The sequence below is a fragment of the Pinus tabuliformis genome, chromosome 8 (genome assembly GCF_031772625.1).
Source record: "Pinus tabuliformis cultivar Carrire ecotype Pingquan chromosome 8, CPIR1, whole genome shotgun sequence".
NCBI lineage: Eukaryota > Viridiplantae > Streptophyta > Pinopsida > Pinales > Pinaceae > Pinus > Pinus tabuliformis.
The window spans coordinates 1,311,530,924-1,311,548,300 of NC_142294.1; the positions used below are offsets into that span (position 1 = coordinate 1,311,530,924).

Below are 17,377 nucleotides of genomic sequence, written 5' to 3' on the forward strand. Positions count from 1 at the left end.
GTTCTTTAATTCAATGGAAATTTCGTCCATTAAGTTGGTTTCGTATTAGTTGACACTTGATCACACCTTAATTCGATGGAGTTGGGAGCCATGTTGAACCCACGTGTATCAGGTTCTAATTGAATTCCATTAGCCCTGTTGGTCCTAAGGGAAACAATGATTCCAATCCATTGCACTATTGAATTTTCATTGGAAAGATAATGTAGTCCAAAGAAGAAGGGAAATAAATATAGGCCAACATGTGAAAGTGAAGTTGCACTGCACCACTGCTTAAACATAATGGTGTTGGTGTCGGTGTCCTTTGCCAAAGTCCCATTTGCACCAATATTGTAACCAATTTTTCAAACAACAAGTTGAGTTTCCACTATAAATAAAATCATAAAAGCAAGATTAATATTCATTTTAGATCTTATTTTATGAAAACCAGATAAATGAAGGACAACAACTATGAAAGTAGTAAAGCTCTCCCATACTAGACAAATGTTGATTAGAAAAAGACCCATAAATGATCAATACCAAAACATTCAATCAACTTTAATCTCATAAAAGTTCATGCCTTGCAGGATAAATACATGAGCCATGACTGACAAAACATACAAACAAATTATATCAATTAATCTTTTATTGATTTCTTTGACGGCTTGGCTCGAGAAAGAAAAGAGATCACAAAAAATTCTCTGCAGATAGGTAGTTCATTTTGTTTTGAAACTATCTGATATGTATTATATCAAACAAATATAAACAATACATGGAAAGAAATTTGCTTCAAAGGAAAGTAAATTGTGGAAAAAAAGACTCAAATATACCATTACACATAAAGTTAAATAAATTAAAGAAATGAACTCATTGGATAACTCCATAGCATACTTAAAAGCCACCTATGTTCAACTAATGAAATTATTAACACAGATTCATAGGAACCCTGGATCTATTAAGTGTCTAAGTGGATCAAAATAAATAATTGAGTGAAAACCTATATATTCCCTTGATTTATTAAATTCCCAACAAAATTAAATAATTGAGTACAAATCTCTCCATGCATAAAAGATCCAATGTATATATATTATCAATTTTATTTTTCCTATCTTCCACTATTAACTACCTCGAGGAAAAAAAATCAATATGAACCTCTTTGCACTTAAAGGATCTAGTATGTGTATCTAATCAGTCTTCTTTTATCATCAATCTTGTATATATAATCAGTTTTGTTTGCACTGAGAGAGCACCTAGCTTCTCTTAGTGAAAACAAGAGCATATGACTAGCAGACTTAACTAGGAATGTTTCTCTATTGAACAACACTAGGGTCTACACTATATTTTCAAGGATTGGAAAATCCAACTTCCTTAGGTCAGTAGTGGTTATGGTAGCCACAAGATATGATTTCCATGCCTATCTTGTGGTAGTAACTATCAGAGGAATAGGAAGCATGTTGTTTAACATTATTAGGATCATAGCAAGGTTGACCTTACAAAAAATAGGAGAAATCAACTTGTCTAGGACCGCATGCCCAATCCAAAGAAACTTGGACAAGTTTAGGGTCAACCACTTCCATTGATATTCAGAAGTCTGAATGGCAATGTCATTAGAAAGAATTGTACCAACATCTATTAAATGTAATGTGTACACTAGATATTTATCGGCATATAGAGTCCCCAATCCTGCTCATAAATAGGACTTGATCTCATATCCTTGTTGAATAATTCATAAATGTATGTATTGACTAGTATGTCAGGATCCCTAGGAGTTACTGTGTTGTTGAGGACATGTCTAACTTGATTACTATGATAAGTGTCGACATTGTCATCTATGGTAGGAGGTTCAATCTAGACACACTTTGAGGTCCATCTTGTCTCAAACACAACCATTGGAATGTTTGTGAAATTCAAGTCGGCCATGGCAAAGTATCCAACATCAATCATGGCATTGAAAACATTAGTGTAATATAGCGTTGTATAGGCATCCACTGCCTCTTTGTTAGTGGGGAGGGGCTAAAAAAGGGTGTAGTCCAATCCCACCACTCCATTTCTTTGCATGTACACATAATAGGGATATATGTTAAGCATGAGAAAAGAATCATTTTTCTATAGAAAATCGAGCATGAGCACAAGAATCGACTTAAAGCTCCCATTGAAGAAGGCCTGAGAGGGTGGAAAGGAATCTAAGATGATGTTAGAAAAATGAGGACTGGAAACCTTGACCTGCCTGTCCAGATTGGCTGCCACGAGAGTAGAATGCAAGAACTTCACGGTAGACAATAGATCTAAGGCAACATTGGGAATAGTAGTAAGAACCTCGCTACCCACACAGATTCCTTTGAAGTTGGTGTCTGGAAGGTAGGATTCCACATTCATGTTCACCCAACTAGTTGCAGTGGAGCTTGACCACCTTATCCCTAGCAATTGGTTTTTGGGCACTGTTACTACAACATCTATTACTGTTTTCACCGAAAATGTCAAAGTTCCTTGATCTGCATAGTAGTAAGAACCTCGCTACCCACACAGATTCCTTTGAAGTTGGTGTCTGGAAGGTAGGATTCCACATTCATGTTCACCCAACTAGTTGCAGTGGAGCTTGACCACCTTATCCCTAGCAATTGGTTTTTGGGCACTGTTACTACAACATCTATTACTGTTTTCACCTAAAATGTCAAAGTTCCTTGATCTACATCATGGAGCCGCACATGGTTCACTTGTTGTACCTTGACATGAAGTGAATTGTTGCTACATTTGAGTTCCATGCCTTTGAAAACACTTTCATTTGCTTGAGTACCCAACCATACAACCAACTTCTACTCGCCCTTGACCTTCCCTTCATTTTTCTTGTCCTCAAGACAACACCACTGAAGCGCAAGAAACCGCAGTGAAATATTAGGCTCACATATTGCCCAAGCTGCTTGAGGTCCATGAGATGGACAGTGAAGATGAAAAACCACAGAAGTTTCTCGCCATCAATGATAAACAAAACAACGACCACAACAAAAACCTTTCCACACGTACGTTTTTTATCTGCCAGAGGAGGACGAAAATGGGTCGTTCAGATTGGCTCGCATGAACAGTGTTTGGACATAGAAATCCCATAGAGAAAATGCATTCGGCATAATTAAATGAATTCTATTTATAGATAGTGTTATAGTAGTTTGTATATATATATATATATATATATATTCATTCTAATTTATAGATGAAATGACCTTTTTCACAACATTTTTTCTCGTTAATTTTAACTAAAAATTGCTAAAGATTTTTAAAAACTTGAGTTTAAGTTGTTTAAGATGTAAAACTCAAGTGTCCAAGGGTTTATAGGATACTCAATCCATTTATGCATTCAAAAATACATTCTAAACAACAAAAAATAAAATTCTTTCTTGAAATTCTTTTCCAGATTCTAATGAAAAAGTCTATTTCATCTATAAGTTAGACTATGTACCTATATATAATATAAAAAATAAACTTTATAATAATATTTACACCGATAGGAATTTTTTTGTGAGCTTGCAGTGGGACCCTAGCCAATCCGATCACTCAATTTTCTTCTTCCTAGGACCAACTAGAAATTTCCATTTGGGACTAGCACCTAGACAATCAACATTGCCTATACCTCCACAGTCTCCCAACAATCAATTTTCACTTCATGTATGCCTAGGTTGTTTGTTTGTTTCGACATTGAATTGAATTGAATAGGCATGGAGGTAAGGACTTCATTCAATATCTCCATTCAATTTTTCCTGCTGCATTTGGCGTGTTGGGTGGACTTCCACAATCTCCATGCAATCAATTTTCACTTCATGTATGCATAGGCTTCCTGCTTCTGCATTGAATAGGCATAGAGGCAAGGACTTCATTCAATTTTTCTTGTTGTGTTCAGTGTTTTGGGTGGAATTCCAGGAACTAATATATATTAAAGAGGGGTGTGTTCTTAACTACTATTGTTTCAACAGGTAAATTTGAGAAAATCAAAGTTGAAAGACATCAAACTTCATCTAATTTGAAGGATTTCAAGGGGTTTCTCTGAAACAGGTAACTTGTCTATACCGAATCGTGATGCAAGTATTTTTTTGAATCTTAATGCATTAGATGATTAGTTGGTATTCAGAAGATGCATTTATATAAGAGTGCACAAATAATCCCTTCTTTAATAAATGTAAACTAGATACAAAGCACATAATTTTTCTAGATATGGCAATATGGTGAGTTTTTTTCTCCCGCAAAAAACCTCGCAAGGAAAATTTCTGAAATCCTTCCAACTTTTAAAGGACTAAACATGGCCAAATATAACACACACTAGAAACTAGTGTGAATTGCAAATTTCATTATTCAAAGTGGAACTGGATTTACTAGTGTGAGTTGAAAAATAAAATTAGGCAAATATCATTTGGGATGGGATGACATGGTTAAAAAACACGGCAAATCCAACTAAAAATTCCAAGGGAAATTTAAATGGAAAAGCTCATGGAATTTAAGAGCACATGATTCAGTCATGTAGAATTTACCTGCACCTACCACATGTTAATATAGAAAAACACCAATTAAGAAATCGTTTTAGGAAATTGATGATGAGGGAATGGGCTACTTATGAAATGGTTATGTTTTCCCAATGTAGAGAATTTTTGTAACGTACCCAAACCCTTCTTCTAGGTGAAGGAATGGGGTATAACAAGTTTTATTTTGACCTCCTTCTACAACTACCTTCGAGTTGATGCCTCCTTCCACCATCGGGATCAATCCCAGTGGTTCCTCAGGATCACCGAGTGACCATTAGATAAGATTGTACGTGCTTAGCATGTTAAAGCCCTTCGTGGGCTGAGTTACCCTTGTGATGGGTTCGACACCACTAGTCTTGTTTCTCCGCGAAACGACCAAAGGTTGAGTGCTAAGCCCCAAGATCTCTAGCCTCTTCTTACTCCCTTGTGCCCTTGGTCTGCATCTACACGAAGTGACCAAGGGATAGCGCTTATCCCATAGCCATCTATTTCGACGCAATAATCTTAGGCCTCATTCACACCTATGAGACCATAACGTTAGGTTGATGTTTCCCATGGGGATCACCCGGCCTTACCTCCATTGGTTGTGTCTTTGCCATGAGGTTGCCTATCATTCCTCTATGTCCCGACGCTTCATCTCCCATATAATTCCTTACCTGTGCCTGCTTACCTCCACCACGGTATTATTTTCGGGCCAAGCTGTCAAGTGGGACCACTCACAATGTCCATCAGCCAATCAACTTCCTACCAGGGTGAGTAGTCTCTGACAGTTCCCATGTCATCAGATGCTTAGTCAGCTTGACAAATCCTTCCAGAGCAGTGTTGATTTCTTCGGGGCTCAGGCCAGCGGGATGACATCATGCTGACATCACCTACCATCATTGGCTACTCGGAGAAGGGATGGAATTTGAAAGGAAATTTTCCCATCACGGGGTGATTTTCCCATCAAATACAACTTGAAATTTTACAATACCTTCAAAGTTCTTTGTTGAAATTGTGGAAACTGGCCGGGGAAGTGTGAAAACCATCAAATTAGACAAGTGGGTGTGTTTTGAAATTCAAACCATGCCTAGGATCCAAGCAAATTCTACCATGTGTCCTACTGGAAGAGAGAGAAAAGTCCTCCAGCCCCTTCGTTTTGTGTCAATTATCTTATGTTAATCAAAACCATCGGGTTCCACAATCTGGCTCTGACACCACTCCTAAGCGGTTAGCGGTTTTGGAGGTGTGCCCCCAGAGCAACTCTCTTCCGTCAGTCTGTGTGATCAACAGTGCAAGAAACTTCTTCCGGGTTCCCAAGGCCTAACAAGGTTACCATCTTGAGGCCCACTGAAATGCTGCCATGTGGGCCGGCACCCATATTCCGGTGCCCGATTTTCTTCCCTTTTCCTATCCTCTGGGGTGAATCTTGTGGGATGATGTGTTGTGTGGGGTCCACCCGATGCATTTTCATTGATGCATGCTTTCCTTTGTGGATCGGTAACTTACATCCCAATGCTTAGCATGACTCTTTTAATCACGCAAAGTGATTACCTCCAAGCTATCATAGTCGAGTGGGCTCCACTTGTTCTATTCCTTCCCGATGCTTACAACTTGTGCCCCATTTGAAACCACCAGGTGTACTTGTCGGGGTTATAGTGCCGAGATGGCATCATCCCAATTCCCCAATGCCTGTGCCTTTAGAAATGTTATGGGTTATGTGTCTAGGCTTACATGGGTTGTGGGCTAACCCACCAACCAATAGAAACATCATTGGGCACACGTCATCTGTCGTGTCATCCTTGTGCTTATGTCCTGACTCTCCTCTTTGAAATAGGTTACAAGATTTTGGGGTTCTGACCTCTAGGCTACTAGTATGAAATTTCCATTATGGGATTTGTCTAATGATGGTCCCGAGTTCATCAAATTACAATCTTCCCAGTGACTTAGTTAAATTAAGTTTTCGAGAATCAACCCACCCAAGACTTCTCTATCCATGTTGTTCTTCTCCCGACCAATCATGTAAAGGATTATTTTTCCCCTCAAATAGGAATCCTTCCCACCTAGGGTTATGATAAATGAAGGGAATAAGGTCATCCAACATTTTCCATAAGGTTAGGGCTTCACTCCTTTGAGCCACGAGGACTCCTTTTTCCTTAGCTTCCTATTATGGCCCAGTCGAGGAGATTTGACTCTCCCTCATGCAATGTCTTCAACATAAAACTCTAGAATCTTCCTGAGGATGAGCTCCATCATTAAAAAAGCTTCCTCAAGAGATTCTTCTCGATTGTGGCTCTAGCTCAAAGGTTTGGCAAACATCCAGAGCTACTTCAAGGCCTTCACACTATACCAATGTAAATATAAATCATTCCACAATGTTACCCCTCATGAGCTTGGGTGAAATCCACTAAAATGAGTTCCCAACCTTTATGTATTCCTTGTTTAAGGACAGGGAATTTGATGCATACCAGCATTGGAAACCTTCTATCTATGCTCTGTTAAGCACATGAATGAAGGGACTTCACCTCTCCAACCACATGCTAGGGGTTCCATGCTCCAAAGAAGGCCTGAAAGTGGCTCTATAGCACGTGTCAAGGGTTTCCAGGGCATTTGGCTATTGGCAGGGACTTACAATCCTCATGACCAGGGCCCTTGGGGCAAGAATGGAGGCTACTGAAATTACAAGGGTGAGATTCCTTTGATACATGGATAAGAGTCTTTAAGGTTGTGGGGGGGGTTTCCCTTGGAATCAACACATAGCTCACATGCTAGTGCATAGTCGAGCAACTATTATAGTTTGTATATGCGCATAACCTCTACAAATGTAGACCATGTCAGAATGAATCCTCTATGTAACCATTATTCATTAATAACAGTGGTTCTTATGCTAATCTTTGTCATATTATTGGTTCATATCTTTTTAGATCCTTTTCTTTGTTCCTTCAAGGATGTACTATATATCTATATATATATATCTATATATATATATATATACATATATATATATATATATATATATATATATATATATATATATATATGATTTATTCAATCACAACAAAGTATGCTCAGGACTTCCTTAACACACCATTCTATCCCATAAATGTAACCTAATCTTTCTTCTTAAGTGTAGACATTACCTCTTATATCATATAGGAGCTTAAGGGTGAAAGGAAGTCAACATTTATCTATGAGAGATATGGGCTTTACATGTGCTTAAATCGAAGAATCACAGACTAAGTCATTCGAGCTTGTGAATCAATCCCTTGTACAATGTTAGTGGTTGTAAGACCTACAACAATAGTAATTATACCACTGTAACATGAAAGATTCTCTTTGCTACTTATTAGCAAGGAAGTGATTAACACACACATATTGTTTGAAAGAAGCTTATGCTGAACATCATAAATGGTGTCATCTAATGAATTATAACTTCATTTCTAGATTACAATGACTCTTCAGCGATACCAAGCTGCATATATCAGTTAGCCTATGTAAGAATTGAAACTCCACTCAAGTTGAAATTGTCTTAGAATCAATGTTGGCTTGTGTTATATTCTTTCCACGACTAGCCCTAGTAGTTAAAATGGGGGTTAGGGGCGGGGCTGAGTTACCCCTTCGTTGTGTCGGGCACAACGGGGGGGTAGTAGCCCCCCTCTACGAGGTCTGGGGCAACACCCTGGTGAATTTTTTTGGACCATATATTAGGTGGGCGAACCTGTGGCGAACCTACCTATGGTTTTGTGCATGGATTTCGCACATGGTTTTGGGCACGATGGTTTTTGGTCCATGGTATTTTGTACATCCAGTCAAGGGAACTACGATTGTGTTCTAATCCAAAGTTAATGGATTGGGGTTTATGGATGCTTCTACATGTATATATATGTATTTTAACATTGAAAGGAACATAATGAAAAATCGATCTAGTAGTCTCGGTTTTGGGATCCAGGGAAAAATCTCTGTGTATATTTGTTTTATGTGTTATTCTCTCGCAATTTTTTATTTTCTGTTTTTAGAATTCATATGTAGGTAATTTATGAATAGGGTTGAAACCTACAATCAACTCACACAAAAATAAGAATAATTATCTTTGGCCATTAAGGACATGAAACACTTATATTTGTTCACACATTTTAACTAGCCATGCGGTAGATAAATGCAAGTGAGCAAACTTGTCATGCAACCATCAGCATATCAATCATTCACATTTCAACATGAGAACCACACAAAAGAACTTATCTTGGATTTATAATGAAGATGAAAAATTGAATTTTAGACTTCAACTCTCCACACAACCATAGATAAGTTGCAGCCAAGCTACTTGCAGTTGTCACCCGAGAGCTAAATTCCAAGGGTCTGAGGTGGTCTTGCTCAAGAGAATTAATGTCAATCTACCAGCTAAAACAGGGACTCCAGAGGTACATCTTCCTCTGCCCACCAGCTGATCAACAACTCTCTAATGTAGATGGAGTTCTAAAGGCCAACTGCCTCTACCCTCTAGCTGTCTAATGAAGGACACACAATACTCGAAGAAAAACTAGAGTCTTGTTGCCTCTCCTTTCTTTTGCACTGCCTCCTGCGACTCTATCTCGTTTCTTTCTGAATTCAATCTTCTTCTTTGTCTACTATTCTTATTTTTCTACACATGACTCTCATGTGTTCCTCGATTAAAAATCACCCTAATGAGTCTCCTCTCCTTCTACTTTCTATAGCTACATAGTTCCCTGCCAACACTTTGTCTCTCATTAATTTTCCTATTCTTTTGTTGTTTGTTTTTCCTTGTTGTGGTTTCCAAGACAACATGGGCTTGTCCCTCATATTGAAGCTAATTCATTTCCAACTGAAGTCCCATTCCAAGTACCATCCTTGTCCTTCAATTCTCAACAACCATCCTTTAATGGTTGTCATATACTTCAGACTTTTCTTCCTTCAACAAGTAAGGTGAAATTCCCAAGAAATTGACCTCCACAAACCTCTTGGAATTTGTGTCCCTTACTCAACCCATTTATTTTTTTATAATTCAGTTACATAATGATCCATTCATGGTTGGGTTGTTACAGACCCCTCTCCCTTGGGGAACACCGTCCTTGATGCTCTCTGTCCATTACATAGAGAAACATGCTAAATAATGAAAACAACTACATATTGTCCTTGGAGCTTTATATTTATAGCTCTTTACAACATTTACTTATATTTACATCTTTCTTATTCACAGTTGTGTGCCCAGTAACTAACATATTATAAAGAAAATGTTAATTAGATCAACCACTTCATGTAGTTCTTTGCAATTTCCTAGTGCTTTTGCTACACCAAATTCGACTTGGATTCTTTTCTTTGTTCCACAAGGAAGTATGCCTCCAATATTCAGCATTGTTGTTCCTTGTACTCATGTTCCATTAGAAAATAGTTCCTAGCTCATTGATTCTATATACAACCCCAATGTGCTTATGATTCTAATAAGCCATATCATGACCAAGAATCCCAACTCATTTTCCAGCCTTGCCTTCTCTGCTTCTCAGTCCCTTGGGAAATCTAGTTACCCTTCTCTATGTAGTCACTCACCTTCTAAGTTTAGGCATCCCCTTCTCTACTTTGCAATCCCTTCGGTGATCCATCATTTGGAAAGGCTTCCTCACGTCAAAAGGAGTTCAAACTCAAGGCACGTCCTTGCCCTCAAAGCTACCATACAGTCATAGCATTCTTCATGGTAATCAATTGAAATCATTGGTGTTAGTGTATCATAATGGCCCCATCCTTGAAATATTTAATCACTGTGCCACTACACATTTGACGTATTTCAACTACGCTAATTATCTTGCATCCAAGTCCCTCCACCCATCTGGGTGATTTCATGCTTTCCTGCATCATAGGACAAATGAATCCATAAGTTCCATCATTAAGAAAATTCAATAATTTTAAGCCATACCTCATCAATAGTTTGCTCGTGAGGTGAACTTGGATTTTTTCCTTTAATTCCTATTAAAGCCAAATCAGGTTAGCTCATGTACCAACCATTATAATTCAAATTATTGAATTTAAATTCCTAACAAAATCATGAAATCATGAAATATTGATACTTATCTTGGTTTACTTATTGATGTTTTCTTTGCATACATTGAATTCGTAGTCTATCAGGAAAGCACCTAGTGCCTTATCTTCACTTTGACCACGTACACACACTAGATCGATTGCCCGTCGGCAAGTATCCAATGCATTCTCCTCACTTTGATCACATACATACACCAGATCAGTTTCCCATTGGCAGGTATCCAATGCCTTCTCTTCATTATTGTCACGTAAACACACCAGATCGGTTACTTATCCTCAATCATCCAATGACTTCTCTTCACTTTTATCCCATACACACACTAGATCGATTTCCTGTCGACAAGTATCCAGTGTCTTCTCTTCACTTCTCTTCTCTTTGACCTAAAAGTTATTAAGTGACTCATTGACCTCAAGATGAGCACTTAAGCCCAATTTCAATCTAAAAATTATGGGCACTACCACCTAGGTAGTATTCTATCGATATGAATGTTGTGTAGGCCTAGGCAGTCTCATGCCTTTCTATGTGGCACTACACAATATAAGGCCCTAGACAACCCCATACGTGTATCTTTCGAACACTTTAACATATACACAACACATAGGCCCAGATAGTCCCATGCATGTCCTTGTTGGCATTATGATGAAGGTGTTGTACTTGATGGCAACCCACTTGTAGCAAAACAACTCACTTATATATATAACTAGATGAATCTACAAAAGAGATATTAGATGTGACAGAATACATCACAACTCAAAGGAATCAGTTCAGATGTAATGTACAATGACAACTCATTAAGATGACAGTTCTCAGTATGGCAAGTTAACTTTGCCATCAAGTCCAAAGGGGGAGATTGTTGGCATTATGATATAGGTGTTGTCCTTGATGGCAACTTACTAAGATGATAGATCACAACTCAGGCTCACAGAATGAAGAAAAAGAGATATACGTAGGTTCCTCTTAACAAGGTCGTGTATACACGCGAGATAGCCGATAAAAAGTCGCGTATGCATATGCACGCACTTTCATGCACAGAAAAGCGCGTACATGTGGGAAAACTTATTTTTAGTCCATGGTATTTGGTCCTTGGTATTTGGACCTATGGTTTTGGACCATGGTATCTCGTCCAAAGTATTGACCCCAGGTATTTGGTCCAAGGTATTGGTTCTAAGTGGTTTTGGACCATGGCATTGAGTAAGGCCTAATACTATAAAAGGAGGAGAAGATCATTAGGCAAAGACACATAGAAAGTCCTGAATATCTGATGAAGTATGAGATCTAGTATGCAGGTTATGGGTTCATGATGCTTTGCTTGATCTGAGCCAAGGAGGAATCTCAGCGGTTGATGGAGAACAAGATCTAAGGATAGATCGGGATCTAATGGCTTGGAATGAATCATCTCTATACGGTTTGATCACGCTTATTCTAGATCTGTATACTAACACATGTAATGTTCTGTAAATATTATGATCTGGGTATAACTCAAGTTTGGAATAGCTGCAAATAATGAATGAATATTTACAGATGTATACGCTGGTTGACTTTGATAAAAGCGCGTACATATGCAGGTTAGATACATCTGAATAGCGTATACCATATAAACTATGATTTTTGAAGTTACAGGTGGTTCTGGTTGTTGATGCAAAGTCTGAGTTCTGGTGACTATTTACTGGTGTCAGTATTCTGCATATTCAGATTGGTTGATTGTGTTTAGCTTCAGTGTTGATGGATGAGATCTATAATGGATCAGGATCATAATGACTTATCTTTATGTGATTTGATGGACTAGATCTGGTTGCTAACATATGTATTATCCTTGTATATGTAATGATCTGGGTATGTCTGAAGTCAGGAAGTGCAGCGAAGTTATAAGTAAGTAATTGATGACATATACGCTGGTTCGCTTTGGTGAAGTTGCGTATACACGCTGGTTCGACTCTTCCAAGTAGCATATGCACTCTGATGCATGATTTCTGATGATACAATTGGTTCTGAATATTGTTGCAGAGTTCTGAGTTCTACTCCGTGTTCTGGTGACTGCATTTTATTGACAGGGTTTCAGTGATTCAGTATTGGGTGATTCAGAGATTGATGATGCAAGTGGTGATTGATTTTGTGCTTCAATGATATTGATGGGTCCACTATGAAAATTAGATGAAACGTGGACTTCAGATTATGGTGTTGTGCTTCAGGAGTATCTAGTCTAAAAATTTATGAAACGTGGTACCTGGAGGAAGAAAGAGAAGGTTGTAGCCTTCTGTAGGTCAGCGCCTACGTACTAGTACATCAACTAGTACAAGAGCTAAGGGGGTTGCAGCTCCCTTCCAGGAGAAGCTGGAGAATGAGAGAAGGTTGTAGCCTTCTACAGGTAGAAGCCTATGTACTGGTATAAGACTGCTCCAGTATAGAAATATTGTAAAAAGAATTTTCTTGTTAAAGGAAGATAGAGACGAATTGCAGCAGGTGGTTTTCACCCACATTGGGTTTCCACCTTACATCATGGTGTTAATGTGTGCTTCTTGTGTGTGATGATCTATTCTGTTTTACTGCACTTGTTTACTGTTCATATGGTTAATGAAGTTCTAATGCACTAACTAAATTTCAACATTTATTGGATTAACTGAATCATAAGTTTACTGGATATACGCTAGTTTCATTAGACACAGTTGCGTGTACACGCGGGTTCCCTTAACTGAAGTAGCATATATAAATCTGAGTATGGAAACGAAAAAGTTATTGATTTGCTAATATTGATTCACCACCCCCCCTCTCAGTATTATTTCCAACAGTCCTGACTCACAAACACAACACATAGACCTAGACAGCCCCATACCTCCCCATCCTGACACACAAGCCTGGAAAGTCCCATACCTACCTATCCTGAACACATTTGCACAACAAAAATACATATGGTACGACACAATTCGCATAATACAATTTTACCCCATTCCCATGCACAACACATGTACATGTACAAAATAAACACATATACACAACAAATATCACATTACACAACATCACAATAATCCAGAGACCACCTTATCTCTCATGGCATATCACCATATTGTCTTTTGTTTAGAGACCATCTCGTCCCATGTATGTGACCCAGGCCATAATGAATAATTTACTTTTCCCATGTTCTTAAACTTGGAATGGGCATAATATAAAATACATGTTCACATAATTATAAATTAGCAGAATTCACATTTATGATCAATAAGGTTCCCATTTTTGCAGGAATATTTTCATGCCATCCATATCATCAGTTGAATTTTTTAGCAGTCATCCTTTCATTCAAATGACCTCTGATAGCCCTATCAGTAGCAATGGTATTTTCATAGGTATAAACATATACATCAATCAACATGAGCATGTATATAATATACGACCCTATATCAATATAATCATGGATGCATCATACAAGTATCCATCAACATAGTCACATATGCATTATATAAGTATTCATCAACATAGTTACTTTTCGAGCATAATCAAGTATGCAAGATATAAGGATCCATCAACATAATCATGTATGCAGTATATAAGTACATGTGTAGGTATAGTGAGGAGTTAAGATAACTCCCTTCTTGTCACTTTCCTAGTTGCACATGTCTCTATCCATTATTCTCATGGACCTAACTAGCCCATTAGGTTGTTACATTACTTAATCATGGCCACAAAAACCATTAACTTGTTCCCAAATAGATCCATGGTTTATATGACTCCCTGATTGAGGCCAAGCATGTGTTATACAATCTATTCATAGAGCCAATCATGCATTATACAGTCTCTTCGCATAGGGATTGTCTTCATCCTTGCCATTATTTTCATGTTCATTGCCCAATAACATTCTATCTCACCTGGAACTTTACTCGGCATTTTCCCCTTCATGCCTATCAATCACCTACCCTTTTTTGAGGTTTTTTTTCCTTCCAGCCACTCCAACCTCCTCATTCCAAGATCCCCAAGCATGCAATTCGAAATTTAAAGATTGAAAACCAATCCAAGAGGAAAATAAGGAAAATATTTCGAAAGGGCATAAAATTCACAACAACAGTCATCCACAAAAACAAGTAAAGCATCATCATAAATAAAACCAAACCAGCATGATAACCAAGACTAAAAACCAACATGGTAACCAGAACCAAAACCAACATTACCATACACAAGTCTAAAACAAATTCATATCAAATCAAGAAATCAATAATTTAAGCCATAACATGTAACTATAAAACAAATATTCCCCAAACTCAACTCAATCTCCATGATTTCAATATTCATGGCACTTTCAGCTATTAGACATGCTTATCAATTAGATATGTTCAAGTCTTCTTCACAAGTCTCACACAGCCTTGAAATATTATATTCCCAAAAATTTCACAGGGAATCTCCAACCTCATACATGTATATATATCTACAAGTCAAGTGGTTTGAGGCAGTGCCCCCTTTTCCTTCTTGGCATCTTGCACCATTGCTGGGTGTCCCTGTGGCTCACAACGGTCATTTTCTCTCTCTCTTATCATGGGGACAATCCTTTCTCTAGTGCTCTTCTCCACAACACCAATAATAGATTATCTTCACATCCTTCTCAGTCTAATAAGGACTCTTTCTACTTTTACCATCCTTTCTTTTGGAGGATTCATCTTGACAGTTTACCTCTCGCAACTAATTTTCCAACCTAGCATTCCACTCAGCTAGTTCTTGCAGATTTTTGGTGAGTTTTCGAAGTTCTTTCCTACATATTTTTAGCTCGGCCTCTAAGCCTTTAAGCTTGACCTCCAAATCCCTAAAGGTTATTTTCCTTTGGAGGTATTTCACTCTTTCTTGTTCTCTATGGGTTTGGTTCATATTCTACTACACCATGCCAAGATACATGTTTCTTTTTACTACCACTAAGTCTTGTTATGTTTTGCCACATACACTTAACAGTCAATTCATAAAATAAATTAATAGCGCATATGTCAATTTTCATATTTACCATGTTAGGCTAATGATGTAATCCTGCATCTGTGACACATCATTAAGATCATCATCAACCATATGTCATATACCAAAACACCAATTATCATACATAATATTGTTTTCAAAACTTAGCAACACGTGTATTACTATTATTCGTGATCATTATTATGCCAGAGAAACCATTAGAGTTCAATCTTTGACCATACTAACAATATTATTTAAAATCGTCCTCTCTATTGAGGCCACACCACTGTTTTTAATCAACTTTCTAAACACAAGATGAGTGTGACCTTCCTCTCAAGGTCATTAGCAACCATGGCATCTCCAACTTCAAGGATCAATTAGAAAGATCTCAGATTATGCTAGCATTCATCATGCTTATATTTGTCATGTTCACAATGATGCATTATAGGGCCTGCATCCAAGTAATTACCATGCACTCCTCTTTCTAAATGTTATACAATGTCATACCTCAAATATTTTGAGGCACTATATCACATACTGGTCATTGGATACTCCCATCCAATTGGCATATCTATACATACATATGCATACTAGGTCAATAGTAGCAACTATGCCAAGCAACACAAGCAATTATAGGATCATGCAAGCATTCACATGCACACAAATTTCAATTTATATGTTAATCACATGTCTTGAAGTCTAGCACCTACATGTGTGTATTTTACATGCAACATAATGTCCAAAGTCATAATATATATATATATATATATATATGCATGTAAAATACACAAATGTAGGTCCTAGGATTCAAGACATGTGATTAACATATAAATTGAAATTTGTGTGCATGTGAATGCTTGCATGATCCTATAATTACTTGTGTTGCTTGGCATGGTTGCTACTATTGACCTAGTATGCATATCTCTCTCTCTCTCTCTCTCTCTCTCTCTCTCTCTCTCTCTCTCTCTCTCTCTCTCTCTCTCTCTCTCTCTCTCTATATATATATATATATATATATATATATATATATATATATATCGATAGATATATAGATATCGGTTTGTTTACATTCATGCCTTCACATGAATTAAACCCATCCTTAACTATTATCAACCTCATTCTTTAAATAAGCAAGTCATTAATTAGACTAGCATGCTAAACATCCATGCAATTAATATGTAATTCTCATTGACAGTGTGAGTAGGATACCACCATACTCACATCAAGGCATTCTAGCTTCCCCCCAAACTAGGGATCCATGCATCATTACCATGGAAGTAGAAGCTTACTTACATATCGGCTTTTAACACCTAAACATTTTCTTCGACAATTTAGTAAAGGTTTATTATGAAACCCCTATTTATTTTAGGAATTCTAGATAGAGCCCATATATTCCAAGTGTTGAACCTAAATGCTCTGATAACATTATGTAACATATCCAACCCCTTCTTCTAGGAGAATGAATGGGGCATAAAAAAGTTTCTTTCTTCCTCTTTATGCAACTACCTTCGAATTGATAACATTATGTAACATATCCAACCCCTTCTTCTAGGAGAATGAATGGGGTATGGAAAAGTTTCTTTCTTCCTCTTTATGCAACTACCTTCAAATTGATTCCTCCTACCACCATCGAGATCAATCCCAATGGTTCCTCAGGATCATCAAGTGACCACTCAATAAGCTTGTAGGTGCATGTCATGTTTAAGCACTTCATGGACTTATTTCCCCTTGTGACGGGTTCAACACCACTAGTCTTGCTTCTCTGCAAAACGCACAAAGGCTAGGTGCTAAGGCCCGAGCTCCCCACATGCTTCTTACTTCCTTGCACCCTTGATCTTCTCCTACGTGAAATGACTGAGGGATAGCGCTTATCTCATAGCCCTCTATCCTGACACCATAAGCTTAGGCCTCATTCACACCCATCGAGGCCATACCGTTGGGTCGA

At 37.8% G+C, this 17,377-nt stretch overlaps 1 pseudogene; it reads right to left on the reverse strand.

Annotated features, from left to right (window-relative positions):
• Nucleotides 1-1,306: 1,306 nt before the first annotated feature.
• On the reverse strand, nucleotides 1,307-2,738 carry LOC149240299 (glucan endo-1,3-beta-glucosidase 3 pseudogene; annotated as a pseudogene).
• Between the last annotated feature and the right edge of the window lie 14,639 nt (nucleotides 2,739-17,377).